This window comes from Ranitomeya imitator, chromosome 1, assembly GCF_032444005.1.
Source record: "Ranitomeya imitator isolate aRanImi1 chromosome 1, aRanImi1.pri, whole genome shotgun sequence".
Taxonomy (NCBI): Eukaryota; Metazoa; Chordata; class Amphibia; order Anura; family Dendrobatidae; genus Ranitomeya; species Ranitomeya imitator.
Genome location: NC_091282.1, coordinates 633,159,394 through 633,172,576, shown reverse-complemented (window position 1 = coordinate 633,172,576; position 13,183 = coordinate 633,159,394).

Genomic DNA, 13,183 nt, shown 5'->3' with positions numbered 1-13,183 from the left:
ATGAGAATACCTTCCGATACTTGATGTCCCATTGACTTGTATTGGTATCGGATATCGGTATCGGCGATATCCGATATTTTTCGGGTATCGGCCGATACTATCCGATACCGATACTTTCAAGTATCGGACGGTATCGCTCAACACTACTTATAACCATGTAATATTTCAGTTTTTCCTTTTTTAATGAATTTGCAAAAATTTCTATATTTCTGTTTTTTTCAGTCAAGATGGGGTGCAGAGTGTACATTAATGAGAAAAAAAACAAACTGTCTTGAATTTACCAAATGGCTGCAATGAAACAAAGAGTGAAAAATTTAAAGGCGTCTGAATACTTTCCGTACCCACTGTACAAGTGTCATTTGAACCCAACTCAGGTGTCAGGACATTTGATTGGGTTCCAGCCACTACATATCACTACCAATACAAACTCAATTCTGTTCTTCCAATTGCCAAAAGTTGTTCCAACTCTACTGCAGTAAACGTTCGCTGCAAATTAGGCTTTGTTTTACCGTTTCTTCAATGTACTTACATAGTGACATATACCATAGTTAGCAAGGCTGAAAAAAGACATTTGTCCATCTAGTTCAGCCTATATTCCCTCAGAATAAATCCCAAGATCTAAGTCCTTCTAAAGAACCTAATAACTGTAAGATACAATATTGTTACACTCCAGGAAGACATCCAGGCCTCTCTTGAAACCCTCGACTGATATCACCATCACCACCTCCTCAGGCAAGGAATTCCAGACTCTCGCTGCCTTAGGCTGGCATCACACTTGGCGTAAGACAATACGGAACGTATTATACGTCCGTACTACGCGTTCAATACTCCAAAATGTCTGCGTAATCGACTTCCGTAGTTAATGCGTTTCTTAGGTGTGGTCGCGTATTTTGCGCATGTGCTTGTGCGTGTGTAATCCGTATGTGATCCGTATGGCGTATTTTTCACGCACCCTCACAAAATGGACATTTAACGGTTTTCAGGCCTGCAAATCATTTAAACCATCATTAACCACACTATTTAAGCCCTCTACAACAGGTGGAGCCCTCCCATCTGCCCTATATGTTCTCTAGCATATTTTGGCTGTGTTGCTTTGAGCTTACAAACATGTCTGACCCTGTGTATTTAAGCACAACTCAGCGGGTGTTGCTTCACTGGGTGTTGTCTCCTCGCTTTGGCCAGCCATATCAGGTCAATGTTGATCCGCAAAGGAGGAGACGAAGATTGTGGGTACATCCTCTATTGACCCAACGCCAGAGTAAAGGACATTTCCAGAGACTATATTCAGCTTTGAGGGCACATCCTGACAAGTTTTACCTGTATAGTCGCATGTCCATCAGGACTTTTGACATGTTGTTGGAGATCTTACGTCCTGGGATCACCTATCAGGACACCTGGATGAGAAAAGCCATCTCTGCTGAGGAGCGTCTGCTCCTAACCTTACGGTATGTATTCCACATTCGCACATACTGTTTTTTTATTTTGTTTTTTGTCAAACTGTGTGGTGTCCTACTATGTTTCAGTAACTTAACTTGGACGTGAAGCCACAAGCACATATAAAAGAATGGTGTAAATATTCTAGTATATTAAGATTTTAAAATGAACCTTTTTCTATTGTAAATAATGTCATAGTAAATGAAATATACACTTGTGCTTATTCCTGTTTTCGTAGTCATCATGTTAATGTTTTTTTTACCTTTTTCTTGTATTGCAGCTTCCTGTCCACAGGCTTGTCCTATGCGGGTCTACATCTGGAGTTTCTGATTGGGCGGTCGACAATTTCAGGCATTGTTAGGACAACCTGTTCACAAATCTGGCAGAAACTTCATGAAGTTGTGTTGCCTGAGCCAAAACAGGATGATTGGCTCAAAATCGCCACTGGTTTCAAAAATACTTGTGACTTCCCTAACTGCATTGGAGCTGTGGATGGGAAACATATCAGGGTGCGTAAGCCGCCGAACTCTGGTTCCCAATTCTACAATTACAAGCAGTTTTTCTCTGTAGTTCTGTTAGCTGTTGCTGACAGTAACTACAGGTTTATAATTGTAGACATTGTGGCCTATGGGCGAACTGGAGACTCTAGGGTCTTCAATTCGTCCATAATGGGTCGGCGGCTACGTGACAACCAGTTGAACCTCCCACCACCACAACAACTCCCAGGCTCCAATGCGGAAGCAGTGCCTTTTGTTTTGGTTGGAGATGAGGCCTTCCAACTGACGAGGCACGTCATGAGGCCTTACCCCAGGCGCAACCTTGACCACCGGCGGTGGGTGTTTAATTTGAGACTTGCAAGGGCACGGAGACTGGTTGAGTGCGCCTTTGGGATTCTTGTTGCCAAATGGCGTGTTCTTCAGTCTGCCATCCAGCTGAGTGAGGCTACAATCAATGAAGTGATCAAAGCCTGTGTAATTCTACATAATTTCACGAGAATACATGATTGTTCCTCTCCAAATTTGGAAGATCACCTCATGAACAATGTTAGTAGGCCTACCCCATATGTCCCTCCTCCGCGTTGTCCACTTTCTGGTCTTAAAGTTCGTGATGTCTTTACAAATTATTTTTTGACTCCTCAAGGTGCTACTCCCTGGCAAGACTATGCATTTTTGCATGTGTAATTATTTAGATCTATAAAGTATGTGTTAACCAATTTATAAACTCGGTCTGTTGTATTTAATTATTTCACATATGGTTATCAGCATATCATGTGTGTGTGATGGAAGAATGAATAGAGCGCATCCAGACTTTGATTGTTAGTAATAGAACTTTTTACTGTTGAAAATTTGTTATGGTCTTGGTTATTTTTTTGCCATAACCATTTTTTGGCCTCTAAATGGCCTTTTTTGTGTGGCACAACAAATTATTAACAACATCCACAATAAAGACTGCTATGTAGGCACAATCCAAAAGAATATTGTGGATACAAATCATATCAAAAAAACAAAAAAAAGGGAAAAATAAAAATAAAAAAACAAACAAAACTTAAAATAACAAAATTACAAGTCCTGGTAGGTTGGTGCAGGAGATGTAGCTTGCTCAGGGTCAGCATCAGGTGGCCTTTGTAGGCCCAATTGTCCAGCACCCTGTGCAGATGTTGTAGTGGCCTGAGGGACATTAGCCCAGCTATGATGCTGGGAACTTTGAAGAGTGGGGCGAGGATTTGGGAGATACCCCTGCTGTTGCTGACCATATGGCCGGGAATCATACCCCAACCCAAAATGACCATACCCAGGTTGGGACCAGCCTCCAGCACTGGGTGTGGACAAGTGGTCATATTGGGATGGTTGATGATATCCCGCCATATGTTGCTGAGGTTGCCATTGTGGGTTCGTTGTGGGTTGGGGTTGAGGTGTTGGCTGACGTGGAGGGGGTGCTTCAGATCCTTGTTGAGCAGCCAGGCCTTGTAATCTCTGAGGCCGTAGAATATTTTCAGGTGACATCTGCCACTGTTCAATCATCTGCAAGAGATTGTATGGGTTATTTGGGGGGTGCATGCGTCAATAAGGATCTGAAAACACCCTCTCACACGAAGCCTCAACTCCCGCTCTATGGACCTTAAGTACTGGGCAAGGCTCCTGGTAAAGCCCTCCTCCCCATCATCCTCTCGAACCCGTGCCAAATAGTTCATGACCCCAGCATCCACGTTTCTCCTGCTTTGGATAAGCTCTCTCCTGCGGCGTGAACGCTGTGGTCTGACTGCAGCCTGTGGGGATGGATCCAGGGCAACAGTTGGGCTGCTGCTATTTCCAGGGTCATCCTGGCTAGGTGGTGGTGCTGCTGCTGATGCTGCGGCGGCAGATGCAAACTGTGGGGCCTCTTGTTGTGGTTCGGATGCAGATGGAGCTGCCTGGCCAGATGAGGAGGATCCAGGAGGGATGGAGCCTGAGGGAGCAGCAGATGGACCAGCCACCTCTTCACCTTCCCCAACTGGGTCAATGACCAGTTCAGAGTCAGACCCTGTCTCCCTGTCAGTGAGGTTAGACTGAGTTCTGAAAAAGAATAATGTTTTATTTTTCAAATTTTTAAGTAAAAATTTTCTCAAACTTAAAAATTAGAAAAAGTTAGTGATGTTTTTACTTACGGCCTGAGGTCCATGCTAGGGTTAAGAAAGGTTAGGCGGTCAAAATATAGATATTTTCGTTTTTTAGGAGGTGCCCCGGCTCCACTTCTCTCCCGCTGCTGCCTCTCCCTCCTATATTGGTCACGGATACTCCGCCACCTTGTTGTAACATCACCCACTGAAACAACAAAAATTAAACACATTGATTAGCCCATTATGCAGAGTGCTCACACAAGGTGTAATTGACTACACAGATTTAAGTGTAGCATCCAAATAGGCATTTGTGGAGCACATTTAATATTAAATTAAAAAAACACACACAATTGTCAAGCAAGGCCACAAGGACAGAGTCCCCTAACCTCTATCACAGAAAGGACAATTAATGGGAAACACTGTTAGTAAGGGACACCTATTCAAAACATTAATGAAATCTGTTTATCATGTACAACACCATGTATCTACTGGTGTGCTTTCTAGTACTTTCATGAATATTTAAGAAATTCTTGATGAGAAATTCAAAGTAGTAAGGGCCTGCTGTTTCACAAGAACATTACATTTCAAACATGAGTGTACTTACTTATCTGTCGCTGTGCCTCACGTGGTTGCTGGTCATAATGTGGGAAGAGGGACCCACACACGCTCCTCCATGCTGCCTCTTTTTGTGCCCTGTTGGCATAGTTGGGGTCTCTTTGGTCCCAGATGACAGGCCTCTCTTGGACCAAAATTATCAGCATGTCCGTATTGACAATGTTTGCCATGCTGAATCTCACTCCGTGGAGGCGTGCAGCAGACTTCCGGGTTCACTGTCTGGCATTTTCAGCTAATTAGCATGTCTCACCTGCCTGATTGAGGCCTTTGGACATTTCCGGACATCTGCCAGTGAGTTGCGTATTTCTCGCAAGGCACACGCATGGTCCGTATGCATTCCGTATTATACGGACTTGCATTGGCGTTTTTTTTTGCGCGATACGCTGACAAACGCAGCATGCTGCAATTTTGTGCAGCTGTAGGACGCCGTATATTACGGATCCGTAATATACGGCTGATAGGACTAGGCCCATTGAGAATCATTGTGCCGTATGTTATGCGAGTTTTACGCACATAGTTTCTGCGCTCTTACGTACGTAAAACTTGCATGTGTGACGGCGGCCTTAACAGTAAAGAATCCTCTTCTATGTTGGTGGAAAAACCTTCTCTCCTCCAGACGCAAAGAATGCCCCCTTGTGACCGTCACCTTCCTTGGTATAAACAGATACTCGGAGAGATATTTGTATTGTCGCCTTATATACTTATACATATTTATTAGATTGCCCCTCAGTCGTCTTTTTTCTATACTAAATAACGCTAATTTTGCTAAACTCTCTGGGTATTGTAGTTCCCCCATCACTTTTATTAATCAACCTGACTACATAATTGCGCCAGTTCTGTTGCATCAAGCCTTTGTTGCAAATTCAACTCTGCTATACCAGTTCCTCAAAGCGCTGAGTCAACTTTTCCACCTTGCTGTGATACCTCGTCTGCTGTAACAAGCCTATGTTACAAACCTAACTGTCCTACCTAATCATCTTTGTTACATCAGTTTGCCAACTCTGTTGCAAACTAATCTCTACTCAAATGGTTCCACAATGAGTCAATTGCTGATCTAGCTCGGCTACTGTTGTCCAGCTTAGCAACTCCAGTTGCATTTGTTCAAGCTCTGCCACATGTGATACTGCTGTTCTAAGTAGACTGCTATGCTGCACCAACACCACCTGTACATGAGGCCATTGACGAGCTCAACAGGAATAAAGGTTTTCAGGATTTATTTCTACAGTTGAGATATAACAAATCTGCAAAGAATTATCGTATACACTAAACTGGCAGAACATCATGGCCCCCCCAATAGCGTTGGTGCCAATCGATTTGCACACCTTGGTCCATCAGCCACAACAGTATTTTCTGGAAACTAGACGAGAATCGTGAGAACCACCTCCTTTCTGATGACATCCTCAGCTTTTCTTTTAATTATAAACCCTGGAGCCATGTCATTGTTACAGCTTGATGCACATGTGAAGTCATGCTAGGCTAACTAACCAAAAGGAGAGCCACTGATGCCATCAGGAAAGGGCCGGTTCTTACATCTCCCATTGTAATGCCACAGATTACTATTATCGCTGATGGACTATGCTATGCAAATCGATTTTCACCTACTCTAGTTAATAATAGTCTTAATATTTCACTAATGGAGCTATTTAGAGAGCTCTTAAAAATGGCTTCATACACAGAAAATACATAAAGCTTCGTTTAAGAGAAAGTCTAAAGTCAAGTTTGATTCCAACCTATCCCTTACAAGTGGTATCAAAATTGGTTTTCTTGGACTGTAACCTCTCAGGAATAGTGGAGGTCTATTGGCTAAGAACCCTTGAGATCTGCACAGTAAAGGACTGGATTGATGTTCAGCTCATCCTTTTCTATCATAACAGGCAAAGCTTGAAGTATAGGTGGTTCAACTATGCAAGTGATGAGACACTAGTAGGAGTCCATGGAATCAAAAACAAAACGATGAAACTTTTATAGCTTGGGAGAAGGACTTTACCCTTCCTTGCAGGACTCTAAGATGAAGGTAGGGTAAACGCTATTCTTCTCCATCATTAGATAGAGTGTAGATTTGATGAGGGAATTGAACAAAACCTAGAAGAAAAGTTATTTTAAGGAACTGTATTCATTGTACATTCTTTCATTGACCTAGAAAGCTCACATGAACATCAGGAGAACATAGAGATGCCCAGTAGTTGGCGGTGTTGAATAAAGCTTCTAAAATACAAACTTCTTGATAAATTACATATCACAAGTGATAAAAAACTCTTATTCTACCTCTGTAACTTAAATTATTTGGCAATTGCATATGTACAATCCTAAAAGTTCTATATGTGGTCAAATGGCGAGTACGTAGTAGTGTACCTTGATCAAAGTGTTGATCATGGTGGGAACATCCAGGGAAGACAAGAGAATATGAACAGCATATATATGTTTCATATATGCTGTTTGTGTTAATTTTCATTCCCACATAAGCCCAGGTGAAGTTTTCCCTGTTTCTCCTCCACTTATTTTCCTCATCTTCTCAAGTTCCTCCGCATGATCCTGGCAGCTGGCTTAGCCCTGCAGTCTTGTGTAATTGTACACGGTATGTTTGGTTGTACTTCTGGGAGGAAAACATAATGAGCGACCACAAAAGTAATTAGAATGGGGCAGTCATTTTCTAGGATTTTAGCCTTTCTGGGGAATTTATGCCTCCTATTAAGAATCATTGCCTAAAATGGATGCCAGTTACAATTATAGCGTTGATATTAGGTAATTGTTTGTCTGTAACTGTATAAATAAAAAACGTGTTGCAATGAGCTTTCTGCAATCCCATCATATCCAATTATAACCACAGCCATGATAATTACACATGCATTGATATCCTGTGTATCTGGCTCACCCGTACAGCATGTCGCACACAGACATCAGTGTGTTAGTATTCCCCGAAAAGTTCTAAGTCATAAAATAAAAAATAATAATATATGCTCACCTAGCCTCGAATTCTGGAGAGTCTGCTGGCACAGTCGAAGTCCCAGTGTGAAAGGAGGGGCGCTGTGACCTCTTTATGCCATCTGTGCCAGGATGCTGATGTCAAGCACGCACACCTCCCATTGGGCACTACAGACTGGATTATGGTATGGTAGAGATACCACAGTTCCCTGCTCTCTTGCTGTGTGCGCCAATACAGTTATGAATTATGGCCATTCTGGGTGGGCCTCATCATGTGAGTGGGCCTCGGGCGACTGGAGCTGTGGCCATAGAGTGAGCCTCATATAGTGATCAGTGTGTATTGCTCACCTATAGAATGAGCTGTCACAGAGATAAGTCAGTACAGCACACCCATTAGTGTGAACTGCACACAGAGATAAGTGAGTATAGCTCACCAATGAAGTGTGCCTCACACAGAGATAAGTGTGTATAGCTTGCCCTGTAATGTGCCTCACACAAAGATAAGTGGGAATAGCTTGCCCTTTAGTGTGCATCACACAGAGATAAGTGGGTATAGCTTTCCCTGTAGTGTGCCTCACACAGAGATAAGTGGGTATAGCTTGCCCTTCAGTGTGCATCACGCAGAGATAAGTGGGTATAGCTTGCCCTTTAATGTGCCTCACACAGAGATAAGTGGGTACAGCTCACCAATGTAGTGTGCCTCACACAGAAATAAGTGGGTATAGCTTGCCCTTCAGTGTGCATCACGCAGAGATAAGTGGGTATAGCTTTCCCTGCAATGTGCCTCACGCAGAGATAAGTGGGTACAGCTCACCAATGTAGTGTGCCTCACACAGAGATAAGTGGGTATAGCTTGCCCTGTAATGTACCTCACACAGAGATAAGCAGGTACAGCTCACTAATGTAGTGTGCCTCACACAGAGATAAGTGGGTATAGCTTGCCCTGTAATGTACCTCACACAGAGATAAGCGGGTACAGCTCACTAATGTAGTGTGCCTCACATAGAGATAAGTGGGTATAGCTTGCCCTGTAGTGTGCCTCACACAGAGATAAGTGGGTATAGCTTGCCCTGTAGTGTGCCTCACACAGAGATAAGTGGGTATAGCTTTCCCTGTAATGTGCCTCACGCAGAGATAAGTGGGTACAGCTCACTAATGTAGTGTGCCTCACACAGAGATAAGTGGGTATAGCTTTCCCTGTAATGTGCCTCACGCAGAGATAAGTGGGTATAGCTCGCCAATGTAGTGTGCCTCACACAGAGATAAATGGGTATAGCTTGCCCATAGAGTGAACTGCTCACAGAGATATGTGAATATAGCTCGCCCTGTAGTGTGCTTCACACAGAGATAAGTGGGTATAGCTCTCCCAGAGTTCGCTCACCCATAGGCTGCCGTCACACTGTCAGTAAGTGGTCAGTATTTTACATCAGTATTTGTAAGCCAAAACCAGGAGTGGGTGATAAATACAGAAGTGGTGCATATGTTTCTATTATACTTTTCCTCTATTTGTTCCACTCCTGGTTTTGGCTACAAATACTGATGTAAAATACTGACCAAATACTGCTAGTGTGACGGCAGCCTCATAGTGAACTTCAGAAAGAGATCAGTATGTAGCTCTCCCCCATAGAGTTTGCTGCACCCAGATATAAGTGGGTATAGTGGCTTGCCCATAAAGTTAACTACAGACAGAGATAAGTGAGCATAGCTCACCTATATAGTGAGCATCAGAAAGATCAGTACGTATATCTCGCCCATAGAGTGATCTGCAGACAGAAATAAGTGAATAAAGCTCGCCCATAGAATGAGCAGCACACATAGGTAAGTGAGTATAACTTGAACATAGAGTGAGTTGTACATAGAGATAATTGAATATAGCTCACCCATATGTGCTGCACACAGAGATAAGTGAGCATAACTTGCCCATAGAGTGAGCTGTACATATAGATACGTGTATAGATTGCCCATATAGTGTGCTATACATAGAGTTAACTGAGTATAACTCACCCATATAGTGTGCTACACACAGAGATAAATGAGTATAGCTCACCCATATAGTGTGCTACACACAGAGATAAGTGAGTATAGCGCACCCATATAGTGTGCTACAGACAGAGACAAATGAGTATAGCTTACCCATATAGTGTGCTACAGACAGAGATAAATGAGTATAGGTCACCCATATAGTGTGCTACAGAGATAAATGAGTATAGCTCACCCATATAGTGTGCTACACACAGAGATAAGTGAGTATAGCTCACCCATATAGTGTGCTACAGACAGAGATAAATGAGTATAGCTCACCCATATAGTGTGCTACACACAGAGATAAGTGAGTATAGCTCACCCATATAGTGTGCTACAGACAGAGACAAATGAGTATAGCTCACCCATATATTGTGATGAACACAAAAATAAGTGAGTATAGCTTTCCCATAGAGTGAGCTGCACACAGAAATAAGTGAGTAAAGGTCACCCATAGAGTGAGCTGCGCACAGAGATACGTGAGTATAGCCTGTCCACAAAGTTAACTCCACACAGACTTGCAGTACCTGGGTATTGCTCATCAATATAATGAGCCTCACAAAAGATCATTATGTTTAGCTGATAATATGTTGAGCCTCACACAAAGACTAGTGTGTATAGCACACCTATATCTGCACACAGAAGTAAGAGGGTATTAGGCCTCTTTCACACTTCCGTCTTTCTTTTTCCATCAAAATGCGTCGTTTTGTGAAAAAAAAACGAATCCAGCAGATGTTTCTCATAGACTTGTATTAGCGACGGATTGTGATGGATGGCCATCCGTTTCATCCGTCGTGCACTGGATCCGTCATAAAATTGCTGTCCGTCGGGTGGAGACAACGCACAGAGGAATGTTTTTTCTGCACGTCAGAAAATCGCTCAGCGATGGATCCTGCGCTGTCCATCATTGGCTGTAATGGAAGCCTATGGATGCAGTCGCTGACTTTTTGACAGTCACTGACTGTCAAAAGCAGGAATCAAGCGACGGATGCCGTCTTTTCAAACTGAGCATGCGCAGAAGAATTTCCCATCAGGGAAAGTCTCTCTCGCTCTCTCTCTCTTTACTATTGATGCTGCCTATGCCAGCATCCTTCTGGGTACCCAGAAGGATGCACCTAAGCCAAAGGCTCGGCCTGGAACCAGCTGATGGTACTGGAACCAAGAGGACCTATTCAAGATTGTCTTCCAAAGAACCAGCAAATGGTGCTGGAACTCAGATAGGCAGCGGAAGGTCCACAGGAAAAAAAAATTGCTAGGCCGCGAGCCGGCCGTAGTTACCAAAAACCCACAGTCCTTCAGGGGGAGCTTATCCTATTGGCACTACGGAACCAGCCCCGATTGCCAGTTCCCGCTGCTCACATAGGAAGCACCTAAACTGCAGGCACCATAGAGTTGGCTAAACCGACCGCAACCCGACAGGACAATGTATTGGAGGCAAAGTGACCTTAACACTACCCGGAAACAGCTGGCGTGCTGGAACCAGGCTGGGCAGGAGGGAGTACCCGTGTCAAAGACACTTCTGAGCATCAACTGGCGGTGTTGGAGCCCAGTGATTACAGGAGAAACAGAGTGTAGGCCGAGACCTAATTGGAGCAAGTTTCTAATCTGTAGTTGTGAGAGTGTGGAGGGAGCAGGAGCAATTGCCAGATACACAGCTGGGATCGGCTGACATTAGTGAACCCCAATAACACTGGAGCAGGTATTTACTGTGCAGACAGCACTTCCGAGCAGCAACTGGCGGTGTTGGAGCCCAGGGATTACAGGAGAAACAGAGTGTAGGCCGAGGCCTAATTGGAGCAAGTATCTAATCTGTAGTTGTGTGAGTGTGGAGGGAGCAGGAGCAATTGCCGGATACACAGCTGTGGATCAGCTGACGTTACTGAACCCCAATAACACTGGAGCAGGTGTTGACTGTGCAGACAGCACTTCCGAGCAGCAACTGGTGGTGTTGGAGACCAGGGATTACAGGAGAAACAGAGTGTAGGCTGAGGCCTAATTGGAGCAAGTTGAAAGGGAACCTGTAACCCCCCCCCCCAGGCGTTTGTAACTAAAAGAGCCACCTTGTGCAGCACTAATGTTGCACAAGGAAAAGGTGGCTCTTTTACTTATGCTCCTTGCACACGCTGAAGTTAACACTTATAAAATGTGCCCCCTCATCCCATGAAACCGTCCCGGAGGTGGGACTTTCCTTTGTAATGAGACGCCGCACAGCCGTCATTCGTACCCCCTTTGGCACCGGGCGCCGCCTCCTCAGTGTTGTTTGAATCTGTCCCGGTGCCTGCGCTAATACGTTATCCCTTGGGCATGCGCAGTTAGCGCTGCCCGTCTTCTGACATCATTTGTTGTCAGGCTGACTGTGCCTGTGCGGCCGCGTTGCCCAGGATCCCGCCCCGCAGTGTCTTCTGATTTATTCACACTGCGGGGCTGGGATTCATGGGCATGCGCAGTGCATATCTTCGCCTCTCACTCATCTCCTTCTGCCTTCTTCAGACTGTGCGGCGTCAGCTGATCCCTAAGCGCATGCCACAGTCATTAGGGATCAGCTGACGCCACACAGTCTGAAGAATGCGGAGGGAGATGAGTGAGAGGCAAACATATGCACTGCGCATGCCCAGGAATCCCAGCCCCACAGTGTGAATAAATCAGAAGACACTGCGGGGCGGGATCTCGGGCAGCACGGACGCACAGGTGCAGTCAGCCTGACATCAAATGATGTCAGAAGACGGGCAGCGCTAACTGCGTATGGTCAAGGGATAACATAACAGCGCAGGCTCCGGGACAGATTCAAACAATGCTCAGGAGGTGGCGCACGGTGCCAAGGGGGTATGAATGACAGCTGTGCCGCGTCTGATTAGGAAGGAAAGTCCCGCCTCCGGGACTTTCACGGTATGAGGGGACACATTTTATAAGCGTTTAGTTCAGCATGTGCAAGGAGCATAACTAAAAGAGCCACCTTTTCCCTGTGCAGTATTAGTGCTGCACAAGGTGGCTCTTTTAGTAACAAACGCCTGGGGGGGGGGGGCAGGTTCCCTTTAATTTCTGTAGTAGTGGGAGCAGGAGAAATTTCCGAATACACAGCAGGGGATCAGCTGCCATTACTGAACACCAATAACAGAGGAGCAACTGTTGACTGTGCAGACAGCACTTCCGGGCAGCAACTGGAGGTGTTGGAGCCCAGGGTCAATACTAGAAGCAGAGTGTAGGCCAAGGCCTAATTGGAGCAAGTTTTATATCTGTTGTAGCCTTAGTGTGGAGGGAGACACAAAAGAGCACAGTGAGGTCAAAAAAAGTATCAACCAAATACCCTGTTTTTTCCATCTTTTTGACTAGCACTTGCATATTACTGTGATTTTTTTTTTACAACAGAGTATTTTTTACCTCACTGTGCTCTTTTGTGTCTTCAAGTTTCTTGGTGGTGTGTGAACAGGTTGCTACAGACTTGTTCATTGTGCAAGTAGCCCATGTGTTTCTGGTTCTGTAATTGTTCTCTTGTTTCTACAAGACTAGGGATTCCACCACTCCTTATGGGTCATTTGCATCAAAGCTGCTCCATCCAGCATATCCACATGAAAATTTCCTCTCTAATCCCTGCTT